The following is a 15,385-nucleotide window of genomic DNA, read 5'->3' as shown; positions in this document are numbered from 1 at the left end:
TTCACAGGGAAGGATGAGTGATAAATTTGGAACAGAAAGAAGGCAGAAAGAAATACCTTATTAGAACAAACTCTGGTGTTTAGAGTATTTAAAGACACATGAAGCATGAGAAGAAAGTAGAGCATAACCTTTACTTACTGTGTGTTTTGAATTGTTGAATTTTAGAAATAGGATTTTGTAAAAGTATGACAAAGTTGGTATTTTTGTGTTTACTAAATTTACCAAGAAATAGGATTTTATAAAATTGTGACACATAGAAAGTTAGACTCTGTTTTTACTAAATCTACAAAGAAATAGAGTTATGTAAAATTATGATATATTGAAAGTTGGGAATTTCTGTTTTTACAAAAGTTATGTAACACCATTATTAAAATATATATAATACATATGTAGTATTTATGTAATATATATGTAATATAAATGAAAATATGGGACTCCATATTTTACACAAAATGCTCTCAAATTTGTCACTTTTATTTTAAAATATCACTTTAAAGATAATTACATTTTGAGTGATTCATGTTGCTCTCTGATTAGATAAATAATACCACTGAAAACAAACCATTATTCTTAGATATTAGAATACCCGAGGTTTTATATATTTAAGTGTATTTAAAATCTTTCTTTATAAAAGATCAATCAAGTAACCCAAAGATTATATCTCTGTTCTTTACATATTTTTAAATCATCCATCACATCCTGTCAGTGATGTTTTTGGCTACTTCCCAGGACCTTTAACAGGCTTTCATCTTCAGAAACTCAATTGCTTCCTGTATGGTAAACTCCAGAACATAAAACCTGCCCTTCCACTGATTTGGTGGAGAAACTTGTAGCATAGCTCATGCATGCCTTTTTGCAGAAGACATGATTATCCTTGTAGCTTCTCACACATCAAAGTTCCTAACTCTCCCATCATTCTCATCAAAGGACATGTTGCCAGGAAGAGCTCTAAGTACACAATTAGTTTTATTTTAGTCTCCGAAGTTTCTTTCATTCACGTGTGTGGTCCTCTTCTTTCCACAGTTTTAGTACAGTATTTATATTTTTCACTTAAGGGAAAACACACACATCTATACAAACATTCACTGTATACAATTGAGTTTAATTCTTTGCAAGGACTGAAGCATACCATTAAAAATAAAACACTGCTCAAATATGTCCCTGAACTTTCATCTATGCAGCCAAAATCAAGCGAAGATTTGTTCATTTTCTGGTTAATTTAAACATTTTTCAATTTGGCTCTCTGTATTAGATTACAATAATTAGACAATGGCCAAATCTTTACTTCATTATGTTAGGTAAGTCTGCCAGATTTGGCACAAACACACTGTGGCTTCCTAAATTTCTTCTAACATCAATTTGTTTTGGTAGCAAACTAAGTATGCCTTGTTTATAGTTGAGATAATTATCACATAACTTAAGTAAAATGCTACTGTAAAACAATTTAGTTACCTGTTATTTTTTTTTTGCCTGTATAATTCAAGTTCAATCAATTCTCTGGCTCATTGAAATTGTTGACCTTGCTTAAAGTATGACTATACTAATAGTGCAAGTCATGAGTTTGGTGTAGTAAAGATTAATTGAATAGTTCAACAGTTTCTTTGATAGTATTTTTTTTTTTTTAAGATTTTATTGGAGAATCGGGAGAGGGGAACAGCGTTGGAGAATCGGGGAAGGGAAACAGAGAAGTTGCTGTCCTTTTGTTCTTCAGTCTAGTTGTGGAGGATATCGCTTCACTGGTCCATGTTGCTATTATCACTGCGCTCTTCCCAGGTGAGGCAGATGGGTCGCCGGCCACTGGACGGCCTCTCACAGTGGCTCTTCGCAGCTCACGCTGGCTGACAGCCACTCACAGTAGCTTCACTGCAGCCTACGCTGTTGCTGGCAACTCACAGCAGCCCAGCTCCAGGTCGAGCTGTTGTTCACCATCTTAGCTGGGCAGCATCACTAGCCCTAATGTGGGATCTGAACCAGGGCCCTGCTGCTCAGAACTGGCGTCCCAAGCCAACTTTTAACCAATGCGCCACTCGGCTGACCCATCTTTGATAGTAATTTTTAATAATTGTTGGTCATTTAAATCACAATTTACATTGCAAATCTGTAGTTATAGAAAAGGCAAGAAATTGAAAAGTTGAATTCAAAAAGTCAAATGCAAACATTGATGTAGACAAATTATTATTTATTGAACTAATTTGTATTTTAATATTGCTCCCAATTACTTCCTACTTTCTTATTATGTAATTAATGTTTTTTCGTTGGCACTTCAAATGAGCAAAAACAATATTAGGAACTCCAAAATAAAAACATGGATTAAAAAAAATATGGATAATAACAATAATTGTACTTAGAGGCCATTTTTCATGTTTTCCTTTCATTGCAGTCATTCCACATACGCTTGTGTAAATTAAAGGAGATAAAAGGGGAAAAAATATTCTTTCTTGTTCAGGTATTTCAAAAGCAAGTATAAATCTTTGCCTTTATAATTTCCTCTGAAAAGCCTGGGGCTTATTTGAGCATTATTAAACAGAAGGAGGCAGTCAGGTCGGATTTGAAGCTTGGTTCCAGATTTTCTGGAGATGTGTTTCACTCAAACACAGTTGGTAGTATTCCTTCCTCCAGTAATCCAGTACATACGTCCTACCTGATATTGTTTTTTGTTTTGTTTTGTTTTGTGTTTTCTTTACATAAAACATCTCCAGAATTCTAAATTGCAGTGTTGACTTTTATAAACTAGGTTTTTCAGCTTCAATCTAAAAATCCTAGCAAATTACTCCAAAACCCATTTTAGTAAAAGCAATTCTGCGGAGTAGCCAGAAACTGGGGCTTGGACACTCAGCTTATTGGTGGTCCAGCTTATTCCAAGGAAGTCTGAAGATCACTTCCAAACTGCTTAATACCTTTTTCATAAAGTACTTGGGAAGACAAAGAAGAAACTGAGAGCTTAAAACATCAAAAACCATAACTCAAAACTGGCTCCCTACCAAGATCTTAGATAACTGACATTAATTATAAAGAAGTATGATTGAGGGGAACTTCCTCAGGCTGCAACTCACAGCAATAATGGCAAACAGCTATATGGTATTTGTTATATATGCCTGGCACTGTTCTAAGGCTTTCCGGTTCTAATCATTTAATCTTCACAATGAAACTATGAGTTGAATTACTATTGCTTTTCCTATTTTTCAGTTGAGGAAAGCAGAGACACCGAGAAGTTAAAATGACTTGTGTAAAGCTAGTAAACGGTGGTGTTTACAGTTCAACCTAGCACACCTTTACTCTTAATCATTATAACATGCTACTTCTTGGTATACCCCATTTTGTTTCATAGCAAAAAGGTCAGTTGGAAAAAGTAGACAAATGTTCACAGCTCTTCTAATATATTGTGATTAGTAAAAGAATTAGAATCTGTAATAGTAAAGGACCAAGCGCCCATCCGAGAGTGCTTTCTCACAGTGGATCGTCCTCATTGCCAGTATCTTTCTGTATATAGGCAAATAACATACAACTCAGGGACTAACTGAGAAGGAAGAAGAGAGGTACAGGCTGGTTATGGTATGATTGCACAACTTTCATCTCAGTCCAGGATAAATATAGAGAGAAAACTGGAGCCTATGGGGAGAGGGGAAATTCTGTTGAAAAAAGAAAGGAACAGTAACAAGAAGATTCAAAATAAGATCTTGTCTTTGAAAATGATTGTAGCCTTAAGAGGCAAATTTTAATAAACATCTGGCAACCTAACGAAATAGTGAGAACAAAATATGTCTTCTACAAAGCAAGAACTGACAATTATTTAAAGAAAACAGTTTGAGATAAAAAGGCATCTAAGTAAAGTGAAAAACAAACTGGAAAAGTAAGCAAGGAAAAAAAAATATATATATATATGTGTGTGTGTGTGTGCGTGTGTGTGTACACATATATATAAATTAATATATATTAGAATTTATATTACTATATACTGGAATTAATACTGAAACTGAAGGCATCAAAGAGCCATTATCCACAGAAGAAATGGATATTTTCACAGAATGGAGAACAAAAATATCAGAAAAAATAGAGGAAAAAATTATTATATCAGTAAAGGCGAAACATTCTTACAGGAAATAAATAATCAAGTAGAATAAGTAGAATAATTGAGGATTAATGAAAGAAGTATATGCAATAGTCTGAGTGGAGTTTAGGTAAACCAGCAAAGACTGATGAAGCATCTAGAACTAGCAATAATGTGAATGAGTTACCACCCCCACGTCAGAGGGGGTGAAGGAGCAGCAAGTGATGACACCTGGAGGAGGCAGCAGAGGAAGGCCTGCAGAAACTGCAGCTGGAGGTAGGAGGATTCAGGCACTGTCTGATCTTGACCCAGGAGGAAGGGAGTTGAGGAAACAAATATCCAGAACATCCAGCCCTCCAATCTTCTGAAGACGTTTCCCATTGGCCAGAGACAACTGGAAGGCAGAGGGCCAGGAAAACCAATTGTACAGTCAGACTGCCAGAGCATAGAACATAGTGGAGAAGGATGAATAGTAGATCCGTGGGGCAAATGGAAAATATCCAATCCAGTAAATTAAGTGGAAGGAGAAGGGTAGAAAACTAGCTATGTGCAATTGCATGCCAAAAAGACAAATGGACTAGGAAAAACAATGATATCATAGAAGAAAAGTTTCCTTAGGAAATTGCACTTTGAATGGCATCATCGTGCTCTCTCTACACCAGGGGTCGGCAAACTGCCGCTCGTGAGCCACATGCGGCTCTTTGGGTACGTTCTGTCTCAAAAGTTTGCCGACCCCTGGAAGAGCCAACCCTGTCCATCACAACAATTTAAAAATTACTCAAGGGCCATAAATATATTTTTACATAATCACCATTATGTGAATAATATCCTTTAAAAATTTTATAAATGAGGGCCAGCTGAGTGGCTCAGTTGGTTAAGAGCTTGCTCAAGAGTGCGAGCTCTAAGCAACAGCGTTGCCGGTTCAATTCCCACATGGGCCAGTGAGCTACACCTGAGCTGAGCTGCCACTGAGCTGCCAACAGGTGGCAGGATGGCTCAGCTGGTGACAGCACGTGCTCCTAATAACAAGGTTGCCTTTTCGAGATGATGGGCTTTGCCACCCCGCTACTAAAGACTGAATTTGGCACTTGAGCTGAACTGCCACCTGGATGGCTCAGTTAATAGATCCTGCACTCTTAACAACGAGGCTGCTGGTTCAACTCCCACATGAGATGGTGGCTATGCCCACCTACAACTAATTGAACACAGCACCTTGAGCTGAGCTGCGTGACTGGACTTGGAGCTGAGCTTGCTGCATCCTCCACAACTAAGACTGAAAGACAAAAACTTGGCTGTTCCCTTTCCCCAATTCTCAATTGCCCAACACTGTTCCCCTCCCCCAATTCCCCAATAAGATCTTAAAAAAAAAAAAACCTTATAAATGAAACTATAATACTTTTATTTTCATTTTCAATTTTACTTCAGAGCCACATGCACTACCCAAATAGCCGCATGTGGCTCGCGAGCCACAGTTTGCTGACCCCTGGTGGCTCTTCTGTCTCAAAAGTTTGCTGACCCCTGCTTTAGACCATGTGAAAAAGACATGCCTAAATGCATTTTGGCCAAAGTATAAAGTAAAACCAAACAGTGTTCAAGGAAGACAGTTTATTTGAAAATGAAACACAAATTAAACTGGTCTCAATATGTATAATAGAATGTCAAAGCAACAACAATAATAGTGTTATATCTACAAGGTTTTGAAAGAAGATAATTTTAAGTAAAGAATTTCATACTCAATCAACTTGTCCTTTATGTGTAAAATAAAATCAGAAATGCATACTCATCTATGAGTAGGCACAGAAAATATAACACGTGTATACCTTTCTTGAAAAATGCTTCTTAAATATATACTATGAGAGAAAATAAAATGAACAGATGGATAGGAAGATCAAAGTGGTGCTGGTTGTCAACATTAAAATAGTTTAAACACACACACACACACACACACACACACACACATAGCTATAAGTTTGCATATGAAACAAAACAGGAATGTCAAAATATGTGAAGGAATTTTAAGATAAAAATCAATACCAAAATAAAACCAATACAGATTTCAAATCTAATAACACTATGCAGATTGCAAATCTAAGTTTATGTAAACAAAAAGGAAAAGAAGATAGAAACATTTTGCTAAATTCTTTACCTAATATGTGGAAATATAGTCTTCACTCTGACATTAAGTAGTGTTACTAGTAGTAGTTAATAGTAGTAGTAGTAATAATAATAATACCACCACCTTTTATTGAGTGTTCACTATAAGCCAGGAACTGCTCTGAATAATTTACATGAATTAATTCATTTCTAACTTAAAATATAACTCTATTAGGTAGATTCCAATATTACCCTCATTTTATAGATGATAGAACTCAGGTTAAATAACTTGTAAATCATCTAGTTTTTGAGTCTGTCTTTTTAATCAGTATTTTATATTAGAAAAGGATGACAGGGGCCAGCCGAGTGGCTCAGTTGGTTAAGAGCTCGCTCAAGAGTGTGAGCTCTGAGCAACAGCGGTTCGATGCCTGGCCCGAGCTGAGCTGCTGCTAAGCTGCCAACAGGTGGCAGGATGGCTCAGCTTAAAGAAAAAAAAATGATGACAAGTACTTTAAAGAAGACTCTTATGAGGAAAAACCTGGAATTCTAGAAAGTGAAGTGATAGTATTGGGAAAAAGTAAATCACCAGGGGTATATGAGATACAAACAATTATTTCAAGCCATGGATGTCAAAATACTAACAACAATATATCAACAAATATGAAAAACAAAACAATGTCCTACAGACTTGGAAGCATTCCGTATGCATCTCAAGCTTCAGGAAAGAAGATGCCAAGGAGTGCAGTAACTGTAGGACCATTGCTTTAGTTTCCCACGCAAGTAAGGTGATACAACAAAGTCTTCTACCTTGTATGGAGCAAGAAATGCCAGATGTTCAAGTTGGATTGAGAAAAAAAAAAGAGACACTTGAGATCCAATTGCAAGCATTCATTGGATGCTGGAGTCTCAAAAAAACTTCAGAATAAAGTTAGTCTATATTTTATAGACTACAGTAGAGCCTTTGACTCACTGATCATTAAAAGCTGTGGGTTGCCTGAAAGAAATGGGCATGCCTCAGCATTTAATTGTCCTGACGCGTAACCTGTATTGTAGACCCGAAGCCACTGTCAGATTATGGCAATACAGAATGGTTTCCTATAGGCAAAGATGTCAAACAAGGACATATTTTATCTTCCTATTTGTTTAGTCTGTATGTGGAACATGTCATGTGAAAAACTGGGCTAGACTCAGAGAAAGGAGTAAAAATTGGTGGAAGAAATATCAATAACTAGAGAGATGCAGATGACACCATTTTACTGTCAAAAGCTAACAATGATTTGAAATGATTTCTGATGAAATTGAAAGAAGAAAATAAAAATATCAAAACAAGATTGTGTTTGAACATCAAGAAGACAAAAGTCATGATGGTAGAGGAAATACACAACTTTAACATAGAAAATGAAGACATAGAAATTGTTAAAAATTTTGCTTACCTTGGATCAGTCATCAATTCAAATGGAGACTGCAGCCAAGAAATCAAGAGAAGACTGAGTCTTCGAAGAGCAGGGATGGAAGAATTAGGAAAGATTATCAAAAGCAAAGCTGTGTTATTAGAGACAAAGACAAATAGCATCCACACCCTCATATTCCAAATTTGTATATACACATGTGCAAGTTGAACAGTGAAGAAGGCTGATAAGAAAAAATTTGATTCATGTGAAATATGGTTCTGGAGGAGAGCTCAACAGGTACCCTGGACCACCAGAGAGATTAACAAGTGGGTCCTAGAGCAAATTAACCCTGAAAATTCCCCAGAGGCAAAAAAAAAAATGACAAAATTGAAGCTGTCCTACTTTGGGCACATCATGAGAAGGCAGGATTCTTTTGAAAACAATACTTCTGGGAGAAATAGAAGGCAGCAAGAAAAGAGGAAGATGAAATATGAGATGGAATTACTCCACAAAGGAAGCCAGCCATAGGCATGTGCCTATACCAGCTGAGCAGGGCTGTTGAGGACAGGACACTGTGAACATCAGGAATTCATAGGATCACCAGGAGTTGGAACCAACTCAATGGCATACAACACACACACACACACACACACACACACACACACACACACACACTCAACAATAGGAAATTGGTTAAATAAATCATGGCTAAAATTTAGAAATGTCTAAAAAATGGAATATTTTCCCTGATAATGTTATAAAAGCATATTTGCTCATATGTAAAGATATTTATTTTCAATCACATGAAAAAATATTTACCTTATGTTACATAGTGAACATTTGTTTTTGCCTTCACAGGATATACCTCACAGAGTTGTCTCAAGATTTAAATGATACACTGGATAAAGCAGTCTCATCCATCAACTTTTCAGTTATAAGAGTCAATAAATTCCCTCTTTTAAGCCATGTGGCATTGAGTGTCCTGTCATTTGTGACTAAAGGAGTCCTAATGATTCATATTTTTAAGGTAAATGAAAGTTTCCAAACTATATATAATTTAAAACACCAATACATGGATGTATATATATATATATACTGCCTGAAGTCTATGGTTATGATTAATTATTGTACATAGCCGTTATATTTAGATAGTAGGATTGAATAACTTTTTAAAATCTGTATTTCTAATGTTTCCTTCAACTAATATGTTCTTATTGTGTAGTAAAGGAAAAATAAGTACTAATTTTTGAAATATGAATAAGACGATTGCCCTTAGATATCGCTTCTCGCAAACAAGTTTCTTATACTGCTTGTAGATTGGCAATTTGAGGATCTTTTCTCTGATGAAAGTACAAATATTTACTGAATAAATGCATGCAAGCATTTATGAATAAATAAATGAGAGTCTGGTGGTATCCGGGTGGATGGCCATCTACCTCCTCACAGAGATGCCTATAAAGAGAGTCTGCAGGTAAGACTAAGTATTTTTCTTAAGGTGCAAGCCCTGCCAATTTCAGCACATGAATGAGTAATGATTTCTCTAAATTCTACAACTTAAAAATCGCAAGACTGGGGGCATGCCACAGTGACTCTGAGTTTTTGCAGCAGAGCAGTATTACCTTAGGGATGGGAGAATTGACCCTTCCCTTGGCCTGACACCCAGTCTGGCTGCTTTATTTCCTCATCCTTCCTTGACTTATCAGATGGCCTCAGGACAGGAGAGAGCAGTTGAGGGCCTGAGTCCTGCTGCCTCCTACCCTCTGCTCCAGGTTTTCCCTATGGGCTGCCTGGGCCTCATTTGAGGTCCCTTCTCAGGCCATATGGGGCTGCCCTGAATTGTTGGCGGTGCACTGGGCCACGCCTATGGCTCAGTGCTGTCGGAGAGGGACTATGGAAGCCTGGTCATGATGCGCGCGTGCTCCAAGCTGCCGAGAGGCAGTTGCTGATCGCCCAGATGCAACAGGAAGACAAGGTGGTACAGCCCACGTAGCCTGCAGCCCATCTACCCACAGCCTGTTTCCTAAACATCACCAGTAAAGTTTTTTTTAAGAGTCAAAAAAAAAAAGTCACAAGACTATTTTATTAGGAAAAATTATTCAAACCAGTCATTACCAGTCAACCACAACTGCCATAGAAAAAATGTACTGATGCTTCCATTGAATGTCTAGATTGGCCAACATGGTCATCTGGTCAAATACACTCACAAGAAAAGGAACAAAGTTTATTGTCTTTTTTATTATTAGAAAATATTTATTAAGATACTATTTTTCGTGATCCTTTTCAATATAATAAAAATCAAATAGGGCCAGCCTTGGGACACCACCTCTGAGCAGCAAGGCCCAGGTTTGGATCCTAAATGCGGGCCAGTGACACTGCGCCCTCTACAGCTAAGATGGTGAACAACAGCTCAACCTGGAGCTGGGCTGCTGTGAGTCATCCGGCAACAGCATAGGCTGCTGTGGGGCTGGCTGGCAGCTGGTATGTGCTTTCGTGAGCTGCCTTGAGACGCCGTAAGCAGCTGTCCAATGGCCGGCAAGCCACTGCTTCACCGGGGAAGAGCACAATTATAATACCAACATGGGCCAGTGAAGCAACGTCCTCCACAACTAAACTGAAGAACAAAAGGACAGCAACTTGTCTGTCCCCTTCCCCAATTTCCCAACGCTGTTCTGCTCTCTCAATTCCCCAATAAAATCTTTAAAAATATATATAAAATATATTAAAAATAACAATCATTGGACATTACTATGTGCCAAGAGCTTTACATACATTATGTCAACCCTTTAAATTAGATTTAGATGGGGAAACTGAGGCTCAAAAAATAGAAATACCTTGTGTAGAGTTACACAACTCGCATGTTGTGAACTTCGTATTTGAACTCAAACCTGCTTGGTTCCCAAGTATGTTTCAAGACAGCACTTTTTCGCCTTCTTCTCAGGCCATGAGAGGTAATGCTCTGCATTTAAGAAATGCTGGTGTGCACAGTCAGGAGAAAATGAGTAATGACCGAAGTCATTGGACAGTTTTAGCATTTCCTTCCTTTAAACCAGGTAGACATCAAATTTTCTTGCTATTAGCAGGGACCACAGGCAGGACTGTCCCTCAAGGGTTCTCAGCTTCAGTGAGGCAGCTGTCTGTGATTCTGGGACTGAGACCAGGTCACTCGTCACTCTTCTCCAAATTTCACTTAGTCCTCTCCAAGTGACTGCAAATGATCGGAAGAACCTAGTAGAACTATGCTGAAGTTGCATAAATAGCAATAATTGTTCTATAGATAATAAAATGAGAGAATGCTGATTTATAATTAGGTCTCATATTTCTTATTACATGCTAAAAAAATGAAAAAAAAATAGCGCATTCTCCCTCTCACATCAAATTAATCTTATTTCCTTTCACCCTAAATTATCTTTAAATATTTCAAACCTATAGTCTAACTTACCTTAAGTTAATTTTCTGTAATTGCAGTTTGCCTCTGGTATATACTAAATAAATACTAAAATCTGTAAGTAAACTGATAAATGTCATATGCACATTACACTCAAAATTGAGGCAAAGTAGTTGTAGAGTGATGAGAGAGGCATAGTTATTGACATTTTTTATTTATTAAAGATGGACCAAGAAGAGATGGGTCAGATCAGCCATTCTCTACTGTATGATTTTAGAATGGTGCCATAATCAAAGTAAAAACAGAGACCCTGGAATCTGAACTAATTGCTAATAATGATAATAATAATAATAATAATAATAATAATAATAATAATAATCTCCAAACAGAAAGACTATACCAGAAGCTAAGGAGTTAAATAATTTCTTTTTTTTTTTTAAATGCTTTGCCTTCCTAGTGAAGGAATAATTTAGTTTGGAGGCTAGGTCGAGGGTGTTTCTTTTCTGAGGAGTCAAGTTTCCTTTTCCAGATGGTTTCTCCTCCCTTAACTCAAAAACAAAACAAAACAAAATTGCTTGTATGGCTATTGATTTTGATTAATGGATTCTGTCATGGGAAACCATTTTCTATTTCTTGGAAAGAACACAGACCACTGTGATAAGGAAAAAGTACAGGTTTCAAACCTTCTTCTATCATTAACCAATTGGATTGGAAAGGACAAGGACTAGGAGTTTCATAATTTGAGAGATCCAGCGTCATAGTAGGATCTTAATTTTTTTAATCTTTTAATTTCCTTTCTATTATGTGGCTAGATTACAACAATGGCTGATGAAGGAAAAGCTCACGACTTGTGGCCTAATTTTGATTCAGGAGTATAATTAATGTTCCCAGGGTCGGGCTCTGGCCTGGTGGGTGCCCCACGGGCTCCCAATGGTGGAGCAGAGGGAACTAAACTGGCAGAAATCATCCCTGTGAGCCAGCTGGGCTTCCTTGGTTACCCCTCCCTGGCTTGGCTAATCCCACTGAATCCCCAGGCTCTGCTGCTATCTGCTATCAAGCAGAGCCAGAGGAAATTGATGGAGAAAGTGCCAATATCAATGCCCCAGAGGGTTCCCTTTTTGCCAAGATTAGCTATGAAGAAGCTGGTTTCATTCACTGCTAAAGCTATTGATTTTCTCCTTCCCTCAGGCCACCCCTGCATTATGCTCCTTCCAGGGGCTGAGAGCTGTGTCTTTCACCAATGTGTTTCTTTTGGAACATTCATTTACCGAATCAAAGAAGAACTCTCCTGGGTACCCTGTCATCTTGCCAGTCCTGACCTGAAATACAATTAGAAAATGAAGGCAGCTTTGTAAATAACAAATCTGACCTTCAGCACTTAGCACTTCCTGGCATGCTTCTTATTCAGAAAGACTAAGAAAATAAGGAAATAGTATCCATTCATTACTACTTCTCTGGGTACCTGTGTTTAAATCCCCTTCTGGTTATGTGTAAACAATAGTTAAGATTTCTATATTCTCCTCAGTGGATACACTTTATAATGGATGGTTTCTGTCTCCAATAATTTAGTCATTAATTTAATCTATGTTTGTGTATTTATGAAGTTCTCTTACTCCTGCAATTCATTCATTCATTCATTCTTTTAATACTTACTTATTATCAATGTATCTACTTCAGACCACACAGACACTGCTAGATGATGGGGCTTCCCGATGGAACAAAACAGATCTGGTCCCTGGCCTCAAGATGCTAACAGAGTAGTGAAACAGATAGTAAATAAAAAAATGTAAAACCTTGGGCTGACCGAGTGGCACTATGGTTAAGAACTGGCTTGGGATGCCAGAGGGCCCTGGTTCAGATCCCACATATGAGGGCCAGTGACACTGCCCTCTACAGCTAAGATGCTGAACAACAGCTCAACCTGGAGCTGGGCTGCCGTGAGTCGCTGGCAACGGCGTAGGCTGCAGTCCCTGTGGCAGTGGGTTGCCATGGGCTACTGTATGTAGCCAGCAGCCGCAGTGAGCGGCCATCCAGAAGCTGGCGACTGATCTGCCTCGCCAGGGAAGAGCGCAATGATGGTGCCAACTTGGGCCAGTGAAGCAACGTCCTCCACAACTAGACTGAAGACCAAAACGACAGCAACTTGTCTGTTCCCCTTCCCCCAATTCCCCAGCATTGTTCCCATCCCCCCAATTCCCCAATAAAAATCTTTAAAAAAAAATGTAAAACCTTCACATGTAAATTGTGCTATGTGATATCAGGGAAAATCTCAAGGTGTTTGCTCTAAAACAGTACAGCAATTTAGATAGGGAAACCTGCCAAGGAAGTGACATTCGAGGTGACACAGCAGGGGGCAGGGCTGGAGCACTTCATCTCTATGTGTCTTCTGTGTGGAAACTGATTGGAAGGATGGGTGCTAGATGCAAGCAGTAGATGAATTAGGATAATTCTTGTGTCCAAGGGAGAAACGAAAGCTCACTTAATGATACAGGAAGGACTGCTAAAAGTACCTGATGACGTTCTCCTCTTATTTCATCAGCATAAAACAATATCGAATATTGCATTTTTACTTGGACGGGTGGCATAAATATTCTTTTATTTCAAAAGATTTGAAATTTCTGCTTAATTTTTAAAAACCAAATAATATAGAGTAGGCAGTAAAATATAGATGAAAAAGCAATAATATCCCTGTCAGTGACAAACTCTTTCCTCACCAATCTCCTGTTAGCAGTGAGGGTTTTCCTTTCTTGCCTTTCTCCTTGTGTGTGTGTGCGCGCATGTGCGTGTGTGTACACATAAGAATGTATATGTATATATGTTTATAGTTGTAGCACCAGAAAATTAATTTTTACTTAATATAGATGTCTTTCCATATTAGCACACATAGATAAACCTTATTTTTAATACTTGGATAATATTGTATAAAACATAGATGAAAGTACAATCATATTTTAATAATTTCACATTATTTATTTTATAGCTTTTTATTTTAGCTTTTTAGCTCATCCAAAAATTATCTTTGTATATTATTTCAAGTGAGATCACAATTTTTGCCCCCAAAGTATTTTGTTTTCACAACCCTATTTATTGAATAATTCATGTTTTCTTTACCATCATCATGTACCACATTCTCTCATAGACATTTATATGTCTTTTTGGAATCTATTTTCTATTCCAATGATCTCTGTATCTGTTATTATGGCCACACCACACTGTTTTATTAAAGTTATATGATGCTTTAACATCTTATAAGCAAGAGAGCCCAAGAGTGGAGATTAAAATTGTAGTCACAGGAGCCAGGCCAAATATGACTCCAAACTCTGGAGAATAATTTGTTTCTTCTCAATGTTGTTTATAATCAGAGCATTCTTACATCAGTATGATACCATCACCAATATACCGCAGTTCAGATTATGGTTAGAACTGATTTGGTGTTGACTTTCAGCGACAGAGATATATTAAATGATTTGTTCTTAAGAAAAAACATTGGGATTCTTAAAAACACCATTTTTCTAAAAAAAAATCTACTTTCTTACAAATAATTGGTTTAGATGGTGGTTTTAGAAAAAGTTACAAAGAAAGATATTTTAAATAACCTGTGACTCTGTCCACCTCCACTGTGAAATAGCTAAAGTCCTTAGGTATAAAATGCAAATCTCTTGAGCTGTGTTTTACAGTTGGCAGCACAGGCTGTGTGCAGCTCTTGAAGAAAAGGAGGAGACATTGGAATAAAACACATTATTTTTTACTCCTATAAGGACAATCATAACTGTACAGTCTGAAATTGCCAGCCACAGAGGACAGAGGACAGAAAGTAATGTACTTGGAGAAATGACAGCTGGGCATGGGGAGGGGATGGATACCCTTGATCAGCTGGGAAAATGCCATAAGCAAAACCTTTTGAATAAGCTGAAAGAAAACATTGACAAATATTAATATTGTGCTTCTGGAAGTATTGGGCTGTCGGAAAAGTCATGACACATTTTTGCAATGAAAACCACAGAAAAAATACGTCATGACTTTTCCGACAACCCAATATGTTAGCAGGCAAAATAAGGCAAGACTTGAGGCACAGAGCCTGATTCTGCAAGGGAATTCTGATTAAAGAGCTGCGTAAAGAAAAAGGAGAGATTGCTGGTGCCACATACTTGAAGAACTGGGTCAAATTAATGTTTTAGGGCAATTTGAACTAAAAAGTTCAAGAGAAAGATTTTTAAGAGTAAAACATTGAAATCTCAAAATGGTCCTACTAGTTCAGCATATACTATTTAACAAGCAATATTATGATTTATCTTAAAAATAGTAGACACCCATCATTATAACACTACCCAATTTATTGGACACTGAACCCCTTTTAATAGTACCTAGAGCCGAATTAATTTACATAGCTAGGTGAAAAAGTGAGTTTTAAAGGAGCATCTCTCTCTCTCTCTCTCTCTCTCTCTCTCTCTCTCTCTCTCTCTCTCA

This window comes from Hipposideros armiger, unplaced genomic scaffold, assembly GCF_001890085.2.
Source record: "Hipposideros armiger isolate ML-2016 unplaced genomic scaffold, ASM189008v1 scaffold_104, whole genome shotgun sequence".
Taxonomy (NCBI): Eukaryota; Metazoa; Chordata; class Mammalia; order Chiroptera; family Hipposideridae; genus Hipposideros; species Hipposideros armiger.
Note: the sequence above shows the minus strand (reverse complement) of the source record.